Here is a 12,517-nt window from a genome sequence, read left to right as displayed (position 1 = left end):
GTGATAAAATCTCATTCTGTCCTTTTTTCTTCCAGATTTTTCTTTGGCTACCTTCTCTTTTTAGTGACCCGCTCCCCCTTTTCAGGTCTCAGAACCTCAACACAAATGGCTATTTCAGAGACAGTTTTCAAATTGCAGGAAAGGTTTTATCTCTTGCCCCTCCTCTGACGCACACTTAACCCTATGGATTCAACGTCAACCAACTTAACATGAAGAGTGTCTCTGGAGTCTCTCATAAGCTGGACCCTGGAGTCCCTGTGATGTTCGGTGTGTGCCAGTTCCTCAGCCACATGGTTTCTCTTCTCCTTCACAGGCACAGATGGTGTGCTCAGTGGGGGAGTAGTCGAACAGATGTGAGCAGCTATCTTCAGGTTGTGGGGGAGAGGCACGAGGCCTGTCCTCCCCGAGAGCATAATATGACCAGTTTCTACGTCCCCGCAGCCTTGCATGTAGCAGGGGGCAATCTCCTTCTTACTACAGCCGTATTTCAAATGTCATGGGGTTGTAGAATTCTACTGAGGTATGGGACAAGAAGACTTCCTTCTTGTTTCACGGCCGTCTCCCGCATTGACTTTGTAAGATGCTGCATGTGAGAAAGGGGCATTGGACCTTTGCAAATTCACGTAGAAATCTTCTGAGCACTTTCACACCAAACTATATTCAATTGTTTCAAATCTCAGTACTATTGAAGCTTTTGAAGTAGAATGCATTTTATTTTGCTGCCTTTCTTTCTTTCTTTCTTTCTTTCTTTCTTTCTTTCTTTCTTTCTTTCTTTCTTTCTTTCTTTCCTCTGTACCAGGGATTAAACCCAAGGGCACTAGACCCCTGAGCCACATCCCCAGCCCTATTTTGTGTTTTATTTAGAGACAGGGTCTCACTCAGTTGCTTAGCACCTCACTGTTGCTGAGGCTGGCTTTGAACTCCCCATCTTCCTGCCTCAGCCTCAGGAACCTGGCTATTTTGCTTCTTAATGAGTCATCTTACTTCTCTATACTTCAACAATAGGAAGAGTCCTCTTCCTAATCTTTCAGCCCCCTTCTCCTTCTGTTCCTCCAGCTCATTCCTTCTTTTCCAGATAATATCCTCATATTTATTTATTTATTTATTTATTTATTTATTTTTAGTCTTCAGAGCACTTTTCAATGTATTATCTGGTCTCGCTAAAGGCTATTGGGGAACACCTACCCACATATTCCACTGTAATGTGTAACCATAAACCACTTTATGTGATAAACTCTGTAGATAACTGATCTGTGCAAACTCTATTTTCTATTCCCTGTTCCTCCCCCCAGGTGTGGGCTGAAACCCCCACCGAGGATTAAATTTGTGACTTTGCTTTTCTTGCCTGCCAAACACTCAGTCCTTGCTATGAGCCTCCCATTCTCTTTGTGTTCCTGGTTCCTTGTTGATTAGCCCTTCCTTCCTCCGTAATAGGAGCTTTGGAGACAGGAAAAATAGTGGCTTCCTGTTCTGCTTGTTTATTATGTTTAATTAACTCCTCTGTGACAATCTCTACTTATTGGCCAGGATAACATTCGTATTTGAAAACTTGGTTTTCAAGTATGGTTGAATTCTAAAATATTTACCATATTAATTCTGGTTCTTGTAATTTATCCCATTAAAAAAATATATAAAAAGTTTTAAAAAGAGATTTATTTCTTACCCAGAAGGTAGCTCTGGAGTGTCAGTGGTTTGTGATACCCAGCCACAAAGGATGGTGAAGTTCCAACTATGGAGGTGAAAGGGCAGAGATACAGGTAGGTCTCTGCCTGTGTCTCTGATGCATCTGTATGTGTGATAAGCAAAAAGAGAAAACTAGGGTGGGCAAGTTAGATTTCAGACCATAATAAAGATGTCCCTCTTAACATACCATGAATCCTCATGCGCTGGGGACTCTGTTCATCCAGTATGTAACAGGATTGAAAGAGGTGAACAGCCAGTGCGTCCAGATATGCTGGCTTTACTGCTGTGTCTTGTCAGATGCTCATGCACAAGAGGAATATTCTAGAAGTGCCTTAGTGCAGGAGTCTTCTAGAAGGTGTTTTTTTCACTGGGAAAACAACCAAGGTCAAGGGCAGCAGGGAGTCAGATCAGTGCCACCTCATCCTGAAAGCAGCATCTAGGTCCACCAACCTTGAGTGCCCACTATTTCTGTTCTTCAAACATATTGGCCAGATTATTTTGGTTTTGATTATTGAAGGCCCAATTGAAAATGGCTTAAGGAAAAAGAAAATGAATTTATTAGATCAATGTGTGAAGATATAAGGGAGAGTTAGCTTCAGAAATTAGCTGGATTCAGGGATTCATCTCCTTCTCTCCATCTCTTAGTTCTGCTTTCTTCTGTTTGGGGTCCATCCTTATGTTTTTACCTCATGGTGGTAAGATGGCTGCCAGCAGTTGCCAGCCTTTATCCTCTCCTCTCATTAACTCCAATCAGAAGAACCTGCGTCTCTCAAGCATTTAAAGAAGAAGAAAAAGAAGAAGAAGAAGCTGGAATCGAGTCTGACATCTAACTTTTGTGGACTGGATCATGCTCAAACCCCTGCACTTGGCTGGGGAAAAGAGTATAGATACTGACTGGCCAGACCTGGATCACATACTCAATTTTGGAGCCATCCCTAAGCCACCTGGGCCAAGAGGAAGACAAAGGAAGATCTTTTAAGAAAATATGGGTTCTTTGCTGGGTATGGTGGCACACGCCTGTAATCCCAGTGGCTCAGGAAGCTAAGGCAGGAGGAGCGTGAGTTCAAAGCCAGCCTCAGCAACAGCAAGGTGCTAAGCAACTCAAGCAACTCAGTAAGACCCTTGTCTCTAAATAAAATGTAAAAAGGGGCTGGGAATGTGTCTAAATGGTTAAGTACCCCTGAATTCACTCCCCACTACAAAAAAAAAAAAAAGAAAGAAAAAAAAAAACAGAAAAACATGGGTTTTGTAACAAATTAAATGTAGGGGGTTCTATACCACACTAGCAAAACAATGTGCCCTGTGCCCAACTCACACCCACAGCTTCTCTATGGGGTAGAAGTGGAACAGTTTGCTCTGATGTAGGCAGACTTATTCCAGAACTTCTGAGACAGGTTTGAAATTCAACTTACCCAGTTAAGTTCTCCCCACCCTCTGCTGGTGGGAAAGCCCATTTCTGCCTACTTGTTCATGCACAACTTCTCCTCTTTAAATGCTATTCCTGTCATGTTGAGTGGGACTGCCGCCTCTCCTCAGTTTTAAAATCTTTTATACTTATGCAAGCATGAAAAAAGAAAAAAAGCTGGACCATGAATTTCTTTGGTGTGTGGGTGTGAGTGTTTGGGGAGGGGCAGAGATTGATAGTAATGATTTGAAAGTTCAAGGTTAGATACACTGTAGTAATCACATTCAGGACTTTGTCATCTGGAAATACCTGCCCTGGGCTTTTCAAATCTAAGCCAAGACTTCACACAAAAGTTCAAGGACAGCAAGAAAATTAAAATCTTCTTTTCCTCTTATATTCCAATTTTAATCTATAAAACATTTTGGGTAATGATATTTACGGTAGAACCAATTCCAAAGGAAAGACATTCCCATTCATATTCTCTCTCTCTCCTCTCTCTCTCTCTCTCTCTCTCTCTCTCTCTCTCTCCTGGGGATTGAACTCAGGGCCTCCTGAATGCTAGGTAACTGCTCAACTCCTGAGCTACATCCCCAGCTCCACAACTTGGCAATTTTGAAAAAGAAATATTATAAATAAATAATTTTTATTTTTAAAAAAATGGACACTAAAGATTCCAGATTGTGGTCCCAATGCCTCCATCCCTCCTGACTTTTCCCAATAGCCCTCATCCCACACCTTGCTATTCTCTCAGCCCTGTTATTCCTAATTGGGGCTTTTCCTACCTCTGACAAGATGTGACCACTTCACAGGCTTAGTCTGTTTTGTGCTGCCCACAGACTAGGTAATTTATAAACAATGGAAACTTATTTCTCTTGGATCTGGGGGTCGGGGAATCCAATCTCAAGGAGAGGGGCTTCTTGCTACGTTAATCCATGGAGGAAGGAAGAAAGTAAAGCAAAAGTAAAAGGGAGAAAAAGCAGAGAGGGAAGGGACCAAGCTCATTCTTTCCTCAGGAAATCATTCCTGCAATAAACTAACCCAATCCACACACAAGGAAAGAGCCCTTGTTACCTCCTCACCTCTTAAAGCCCCAGTTCTGTTGCACTGGGGATAAAGTTTCCAGTGTATGGATTTGGGGGGGACACATTGAAATCATAACACAGGCTGAGGAAAGGGGCACAGAGACTACAGCTATGTGCCCTTCTGTGGTGAAAGAGGCATCAATTTTCTTCATTCCTGGCAACCAAGAGTTTTAGGAATAATGACTTAGAAATCTTAGCCTTTTGTGCTACTATCTGATGTTTCCCCAGTGGGGTTCCTGGGCACCATCTGACACTATATACAAAGTGAGAGCTCTGTATGGTGATTTATACCCCAGGTGACTTGCATTCCCTTTTAGTGACACCCACCTTTATAACAAAATTTCTCTAGATCCTTTTTTCCTATCATCCCTCACCAAGATAGACCATTCGCCCCTGGGAAATATACCCAGGATTGCTGCCCACAGATCTCTTGTCAACACTCTCACCTTAGGGAAGGGCAGATTCTTGGAAGGAGAGGTTGGGCAGATGGGGTCTGGGAGGCAATGCTTATATCTTTCAGAATGGTGACTCAAAAAATATTTATTTGGAAATAAAAAATATATTTAGACAAAAATGTTGCTGTTATATAACTCCTTCCTTTAAATATGGTTGAAAGAATAGATCTTGAATAAGATCATATGTGCATCAAAATCAAGTTCTCTACCTAACAATTTACATGTAATCTAATTGTTTCTTATCAACCCAATCTACTTATATATGAACCAATTTGTAAGTCAATGGCATTATTGAAAGTCAGCTCTGGGTAGAACATGTTTGAGATTTTGAAGGAGGTATAGAGATGTACAGGAGAAGGTCCCTTCAAGAGCTTGGCAGTGGGAAAGAAAAGACATTGGGAAAAGATGTCATGCTCAGATTTTCAGATATCCTATTTGGAGCTTATTTTAAATGACTGGAGGATGCCCTTTTTTAAGGAGAAGATTCTGGAGAGTAATTGTGTACATAAACCTTTGCCCTAAATACTGATGTCACAACCCAAGAATAGTGTACATTCAGAGGTCAAAAGTTTACAGAAACATTCCCAGATAGCAGCACCAGATGTTACGGCTTTGAGCACTGGAGACAGTCTGCCTGCATCGCAGCCAGTGTGACCTCAAGTCAGCTTCGAACCTGGCTACGCATCTTTTCTATCCATGGTCTAACCTATATACATGAGCAGTCATCCTCACCATGGCAGGAGGATGTTACAACAACTTAACTAGATAAAGTAATAAGTGGAATGGACTTTACCTGTCGGAGAGCTAGGAGATCTATGGCGGTCATAGCACAGGATGAGAAGGATGAGAAGGTTTAGGGAAGGCATGCCAGTAAGAGGGTCAGCCCCAGAAAAGTTCCCAAAGTGAAAAGGCTCTAGCTCTGCTTAGGGCTCAGGAAGTGCCTATTTGAAGTGGGGTCTCTGAAAAGTAAAATTCTGATGAAAGTTCTGAAAGGAAGGGAACAAACCAGAAGGGGACTTGAATTACCTTTTTAAACTTTGAGCCCATGGTGAGAACTTATGAGAATATGGCAGTGAGACAAAAATTCTGCTCTTCAGGAGATGATATTTTAATGCAGGTTTGGATAACAGACTACAAGAGCTAAATAAATACATGAATAATTAAAAACATCTTAGATAGTGATAGGTATTAGAAAACCCATGGAATGGTCAAAAATAAGTTGAGCGGGGGGCTACTTTAGATAGGGTGATCAGAGGATCTGAGAAAAGGAGATAAGATGAAGTTAAAGCTCTGAAGGAACTTTGGGTTCAGAGTTGTGCCTATCCACAAGCATCTGAGGTGACCCGTCGGTGCAAGACCACACCTTTGGAGGTAGCTTCCCTTAGGCAGATGCTGAGAGAGCACTTTCCACCCTCTGCAAAGGTAGCCTGAATCACCCAGAAGAGTCAGGTGATAGCCTAGCCCATCGCTCTACTATAATTTTCGGCTTTCTTATCTGGGAAACAATAGAAATGGACCTGTTCTTTCAAGTTCCTTTGACTTCTAGCATTCCAAGATTCCTACTTCATGCTCCTTCCTATTTCATGTTCAGAACTGCAGAGACAATATCAGAATTATTGTGAAGGAGCAACTGGATACTTGGGCTATACTCAAGACTAGAACTGGGGTGATAGGACATATGATCACTAGGCTCAGGGCTCTGTGGTGAGGGGACAGCTGGTGCTCAGCATCTGTACTTCCACCTTCCAAATGCTGTCACATGCTCCAAAAGTTGGATTTATTTATTTATTTATTTTTTCTTTTCCTAATGGTATTTCCAGACTTCCTCACAATTAAGCTCTGGAAAGGCCTTAGGTTCTGCCAAGTAGATGCGCTTGGTGTAGATTTGGAAAGCTAAAGAGAGACAGGGCTATCTCCCTGCTGCTGGCCAGCCAGCACTGGTCTGGACAAACTGAGCCTTTCTGCAGGGACAGCTTCCCTGTGGCTAGGCCCTGGCAGGAGGGTGCTAAGAAGTGCAGCTTCCTGATCCCCGGGCTACAAGAGTGCAGGTTCCTAAATGCAGTCTTTGTAGCTCAGTTCAGCTTCCTCTCTTTCCTGACTGAAGCAGAGGGAGCAGCTGCTTAGGAGGCAGAACTGTTCTGAAAGGCTTTTCTTGAGCCCCCTCCAGCCCTTGCACAGATTTTCTAAGCCCCTTAATTCCCGTAGAGTCTCCACTGTAGAAGCTAGACGTCTCTTTCCTTCATGTAAGGCACTAACCTGTGTTCTGAAGAGAAAAAGCTACACAGGCGCAGTGGCTCATGCATATAATCCCAGGGGCTCAGGAGGCTGAGACAGGAGGATTGCGAGGGGACAACTTAGTGAGGCCCTAAGTAACTCAGTGAGACCACTAAATAAAATACTTTAAAAAAAGGGCTGGGGGATGTGGCTCAGTGGTTAAGTCCCCCTAGGTTCAATCCCTCCTACAAAAAACAAACAAACAAAAAACCCCAACTCTTTCAGACCATGGTTGTTAAAGTTTTAAATGTATCACTTATGTCTATTTCCAAATCAGCGTAAGGACCTTACTTCCTGAGAACCATAGCTTCCTGCGTGAAGGACCTCTCTCCCTCTTTCCACTCCAAAACTCTTAGGAATATATTGATCTTTGGCAAAACCATCCATAGGGTTCAGGGATATTTAGATTGAAACTATTTGCTCTGCATTCAGACATATTACTGGGCAGAGGGGTTGGCAACCAAGATTTATAGCATAAAATGAGAAATGCCACTGACTTACAAATAAACATCTGAGACATAAAATCCATTTGTAAAACCAAGGACCCATATTTGTACATAAAACTAGACCTTACAAGGACTATGAAGAATTGATTTTTTTCACCTCCTCTGTCTTTTTGCAAGACAACCATTGTATTTCCCTAACAGGAAAGTAGAGAGTCTGGACTGATCTTTTCTTTTTCTTCCGTCCTCCACCCCTCCCTCCCCACCCCCCTTTTCTTCTTTTGTAGTCTCCATTTTGTCTTAGTCTCTAAGGATTTTTTTAAAGTACAACTATAGAAAACTGACTTAAGATTTTCATGAAATTTTAAAATAAGTTTTTCATAAAACTTTAAAATATATACCAAATGAACTTCCTTTGTCCATTAAAGTCTCAGTCTTAAAAAAGATAATTGAAAAGAAAATTAGCAGCTAAAGCATGCCTGTTTAGACTCACCAGAGAATCATTTCAGAGGCATCCAAGCCAATACAGTTCATTCAGCCCTTTCACTTATACAAAAAATGATCTCTGAAGGTCATTTGTATTCAAATTAAGTGCATCTAAACCTATAGTATTATTTGCTCTAAAAAAAATCACCTCTTCACCCCCCTTTCCACATTTATGGATCCTCTAATGAAGAGGAGGACTCTTGGTTTCATAGTTAAATAGGACCAGGGCATTGAGAGAAAGGTTCTGATGGCAGGTAGCGTCCAGTCAAAAATTCAGGATACAGGAAATGAAGAGGAAGGAAAAGAAAAGAATAAGTGTCACTCAAAGATTGAATCTGAAAATCAGAGATTAGAGAAAGGGTCTGTGATACAGCCAAGTTTTCCCCATTTTGTGTATAGAAACAGTCACAAAACAGGTCTAATTAATGTTAATAATCCTCTTTATTTTCCCCATTATCTTCCTGAGTCCTTTCTTTAAATCTTTTTTGTTGTTTTTTATAAAACCAAAATTTCCTATTCCCTGCTTGCTTGAGACCCCTTCCATGCCTCTGAAGGCAGACCCAGAGTCTCAGATATCTTCCAACCAGATCATGGAAGATTACTGTCCTACTTTCCTTGCATTTTCCTCGTCTGTGTAAGAGCAATTCAATGGGTCAGCAAAGAATAGAGTTGGAAGCTTCTCCTTGCTCTAATGGAATAGGCTCACCAAAAGAGAATATTGTCCAGAAAGGAATGGCTGAGCAACTTGATTCTCCATTGGCCACTAGTTTCTGAATACTCTTTCCAACAGTCAAGGCTATTGTGCCTGGGAAGCACCCCCATACTCTTTTAGTCCACTATGGGGTGCACAAAGTAGAACAGGAATTCAGGAATCTACAATTACACTACCAGAGATTTGTTCCTACAGGCTCATGTATTTTTTTTGCAATTTCTCACTTGAAGCTGCCATTGGGCATTCTTCCACTGAATTTATTTCCTGAACAAAATGGTGCTTCTGTCTGGGAACCTACCTGAGAGAAGGGAGGTTGTGGGAAAGAATGAAGGGCACCTTTGAAAGAACAAGCTTTTTGGAAAGCCACAGGGATTGATGTACTGATATATAGAAAAGAAAATGGGAGGGGTTAGAGTTCACTTAAACACTTCAGTCCCTTGACAATAATTTCTTTATCTTTTGTTCTTTTCTTTTTTAATGGATGGCAAATGGGTTTGGGGAAAAAAATGTTGCACCCTTACGATTTCTATCTATGGCTACATTTTATCTAACTTTAATAAAAACATCAGCAAACAGAAGTAGGAATGTCCATGACACACTTCCTGACCTGTACAATCCTCATAATAAGTTTGTTTGCTGGCGGCTTCTGACTCAGGGACGATGAGGGGCAGGGGCCAGGAAGGGAAAGGGGAGGACAATGCCTCTTGAAGTAAACTCAGACAATTAAAATTCCACCCCAGGGGCGCCAAAATCAGGAAAAACTTCCATAGAACAAATAATCTTGGGCTGAGAAATCTTGACACAGCCTCTGAAGTCAAGGTCTTGAAAATTCAGATAGGAAAAGTTCTCGGCATGATTTCTTTTGGCACAAGTCTCAAAAATTGAAATCAAATGCTGCACAGTCAAGCAGCTTCTAAGCAATTTCAAATAAGCAAAGTCATAATTCATCTCTAGTCAAACAATGTGAGATTTTTAATAAGAGCAACAGGAAAAGTTCTAGAAGGAAAGAACACTCTTAACTTCCATTGTTCTGCAAACACTCCCTCTCAAGTGATTTTTTTCCCTTGCAGTGGCTGAGTGGGTGTCTGATGATCTGAACATGAAAAAAGGTAAACCATACTCTTTTATTCCAGTAATGGATAAGTGTGATAATTTCTTACATAATTCTGGATACATGATATGTAAATGTATTTGCTTGTGTGATGTAGCAGAATTTGTGCTCGACTAGCTTCCCACCCAAGTAACTGGAAAATATCCATGTGATGAGGGAATGCCCCTTGGGGCCCAGTCTTTTCTTGGCTTAGAGACTGGCTTGCAGGATGTACTGTGCAAATTATTTAACTTCTGTTTCACAAGCACATCTGCAAAATGGGATGGGGGCAGTGGTTCAGAAACTATATATGACTGAATGTTGTTGTGAAGGTACATAAACTCTTCCTAAAGGACTATGCTATCCATCAAAGTTTTGATACCCCTTCAATAATAATAACAACATCCATCACACCCAAGCATCTGTACTCGGATCCAATGATTCAGAGTTTGTTAAGATTTCTTCCATCTTTAAAAGTTTAAGAACTCCACACTAGGATCACAAGCACCTGTATTTTGAGGGAAAAATAAGGCTTAAAAAATTATATGTTTTTTTTCTTTTTAAAAATTTTTATTTGAAATAATTATAGATTCATAAGAAGTTACAAAGATGGTACAGAGAGGCCCTGTGTATTGTTCCACTAGCTTCCCCCAATTGAAATGTCTTATGTAATAGAACATTATGAAATTGAGGAAACTGATATGAGCACCATATTATTGACTAGATTTAGACTTTCCTGGGTCTAAAACAAGTTATTAAAACAGCTTGGACACAACTAGAGATAAACTTGAGTCATGTACATATTTATTCTTAAAAGTGGCATAGTGTAGGGAATTGAAACTTGCTGTCGTTAGAACTATATATTTTGGGTAAATTATTTAATGTTAATAAGCCTCAGTTTGTTCATCTATAAGATAAAAATAATATCACCAAGTTGTTACGAGGAAATATTTCTAGTCCAGTGAGAGCATATATGAGGAACCCCCAAATACTAGTTTTCTTCATTTCTTCACAAAACCTGACACTTTAGTTCCTAGAGTTTTGTAGGAGACACGTGCTCTCCTAATAATCATCTGGTTCTTGATTATAATTGTTATTATTTTCTTTAGGCTGGTCCTGTCTCTTATAGCCAACATCCTGTCAAAGGATTCCTTAAAAGACTTTTAGTGAGAAATCTCAACTCTGGGATGAGCTTAATGCCACTCCTCTCAGAAGCAGCCTTCTACCCCAGGAAAGTGACTTGAAAACCTCAGGACCAGCCTCTTCTGTGAAGCCATCCTCCCCGAAGCCATCTAGCTAATCTAGACTCTGTGTCCCCATGGCCTAGCACCCAAGCTGGAGTTGACAATTAAACTGTATGGTCCTCCCACTCATTTCCTTCCATGCCTGAGAGGTGGACCCTGGAATAATGGTAAGACCTTGACACTTGAGTCAGAAGGAGGGAATCAGTTCTTAATTGTGGGGTTTCTGCCCTCCTGACTACCTGCCACCTTGTGCAGGTACATGATTTGTGGTATTAGTCCTGAGGTAACTATAAAACTCATCTGGGCTTCTCCACCTAGTTTTTATTGTGTATCAGAATAATTTGTCTATTATAAGCCAACCGGGTAAGTGCCATCCTTCATTTTCTTTTTGGTACAGTGCCTGCCATTGCCTTAATGTTCAATTAATAAAATTGCAGTAATGACCCTCCTTCTGGCCCAGTCTTTTGGAAGCAATGTTGGGCAGACTCTGTGTCTGTAGTGGATTTCCTCAGAGCCTCGGTCCTCAGCAGAGGTCAGAGTATAATTGCAGCACTGTGGAGAGAGATCTTTGGACATGAGGATTATATGGGGGAGAAGCATACAGACCAGGGTGAGAAAAAGGGACGTTGGGTGGGGATAGGGGCAAACTAGGCTTAAGAATAGTCTGGAGGTTCTTGTGAAAATCTTCAACTTTGGTGTCAGACTGATATTTTATGCGAATATTGCCTCTTCCATTGACCAGCTATGTGCATTCCTTAAGCTTCCTTAGCCTTTCTTTTCTCACCTGTGAATGGGAATTCCTACCTCTACACTGTGAAAGCTGACAAAGATTTTTTTGCTTGATTAAACATTAGTCAGGTGCTGAATCATCTCCTGGGTCTATCTGTGCCCCTTTTATATAATCTAGTTTTAACAAGAACTCCTCACCCCTTCCTGAATATCATGATCACCCTCCATGTTTGATCAGGTTTAATCCTCCACCATCCTCCAGGTGACTTCTGGTCACCCTGACCTGTCTTCAGCAAGAATTCTGTTAGGTAATTTTAGCCAGAACCCATTCTTTCATACCACTTATATTTCCTCTTAGTAACTATCCATCCAGTGACTCCCACCCTGATCCTTGGCTATAAATTCCCACTTGTGGATGCTGTTTTCAAGAGTTGAGACCAACCTCCCCTGCTCCAAATTCCATTGCATTAGTCCCTATATTTATCACATTAGTCCTGAGGTCTCCATGAGGAAGCCTTTAACAAATGTCATTGAATATATTTTTTTCTTTAACAAGGCACAGTAAAACAAGGTGAGGGGGAGAGCGCCCAGGGCCTCAATAAATGAAAATTTCCTCCCTACCCCAGCCTTCTAGTAATATCCAAACACAATTTAACCTGAAGCTGTTCATCTATCCACAGTAGGCTACTGCGGGGCTACTACTGTGGATTCAGGTTTAGGGATTCTGTTCCAGCTGACCTTGAATGTTGGGTGTCAAATTTACCCCAGGGCACACGATATGAATAGCTGTAGGATGGAGTTATACTTAGCAAACCGCAAACCGGGAAGGTCACACCTAGGGCCCAAATGCTTCCTTCGGACTGCACACAGGTAACCAGGTGTGACACGAAGACCTCCGCCCTAGCAGGAAGGAG

Source organism: Marmota monax, unplaced genomic scaffold (assembly GCF_021218885.2).
Source record: "Marmota monax isolate L192 unplaced genomic scaffold, Marmota_monax_Labrador192_F-V1.1 WCK01_AAM20220418_F8-fsc00066, whole genome shotgun sequence".
Classification (NCBI taxonomy): Eukaryota; Metazoa; Chordata; class Mammalia; order Rodentia; family Sciuridae; genus Marmota; species Marmota monax.
This window is presented reverse-complemented; position numbering follows the sequence as displayed.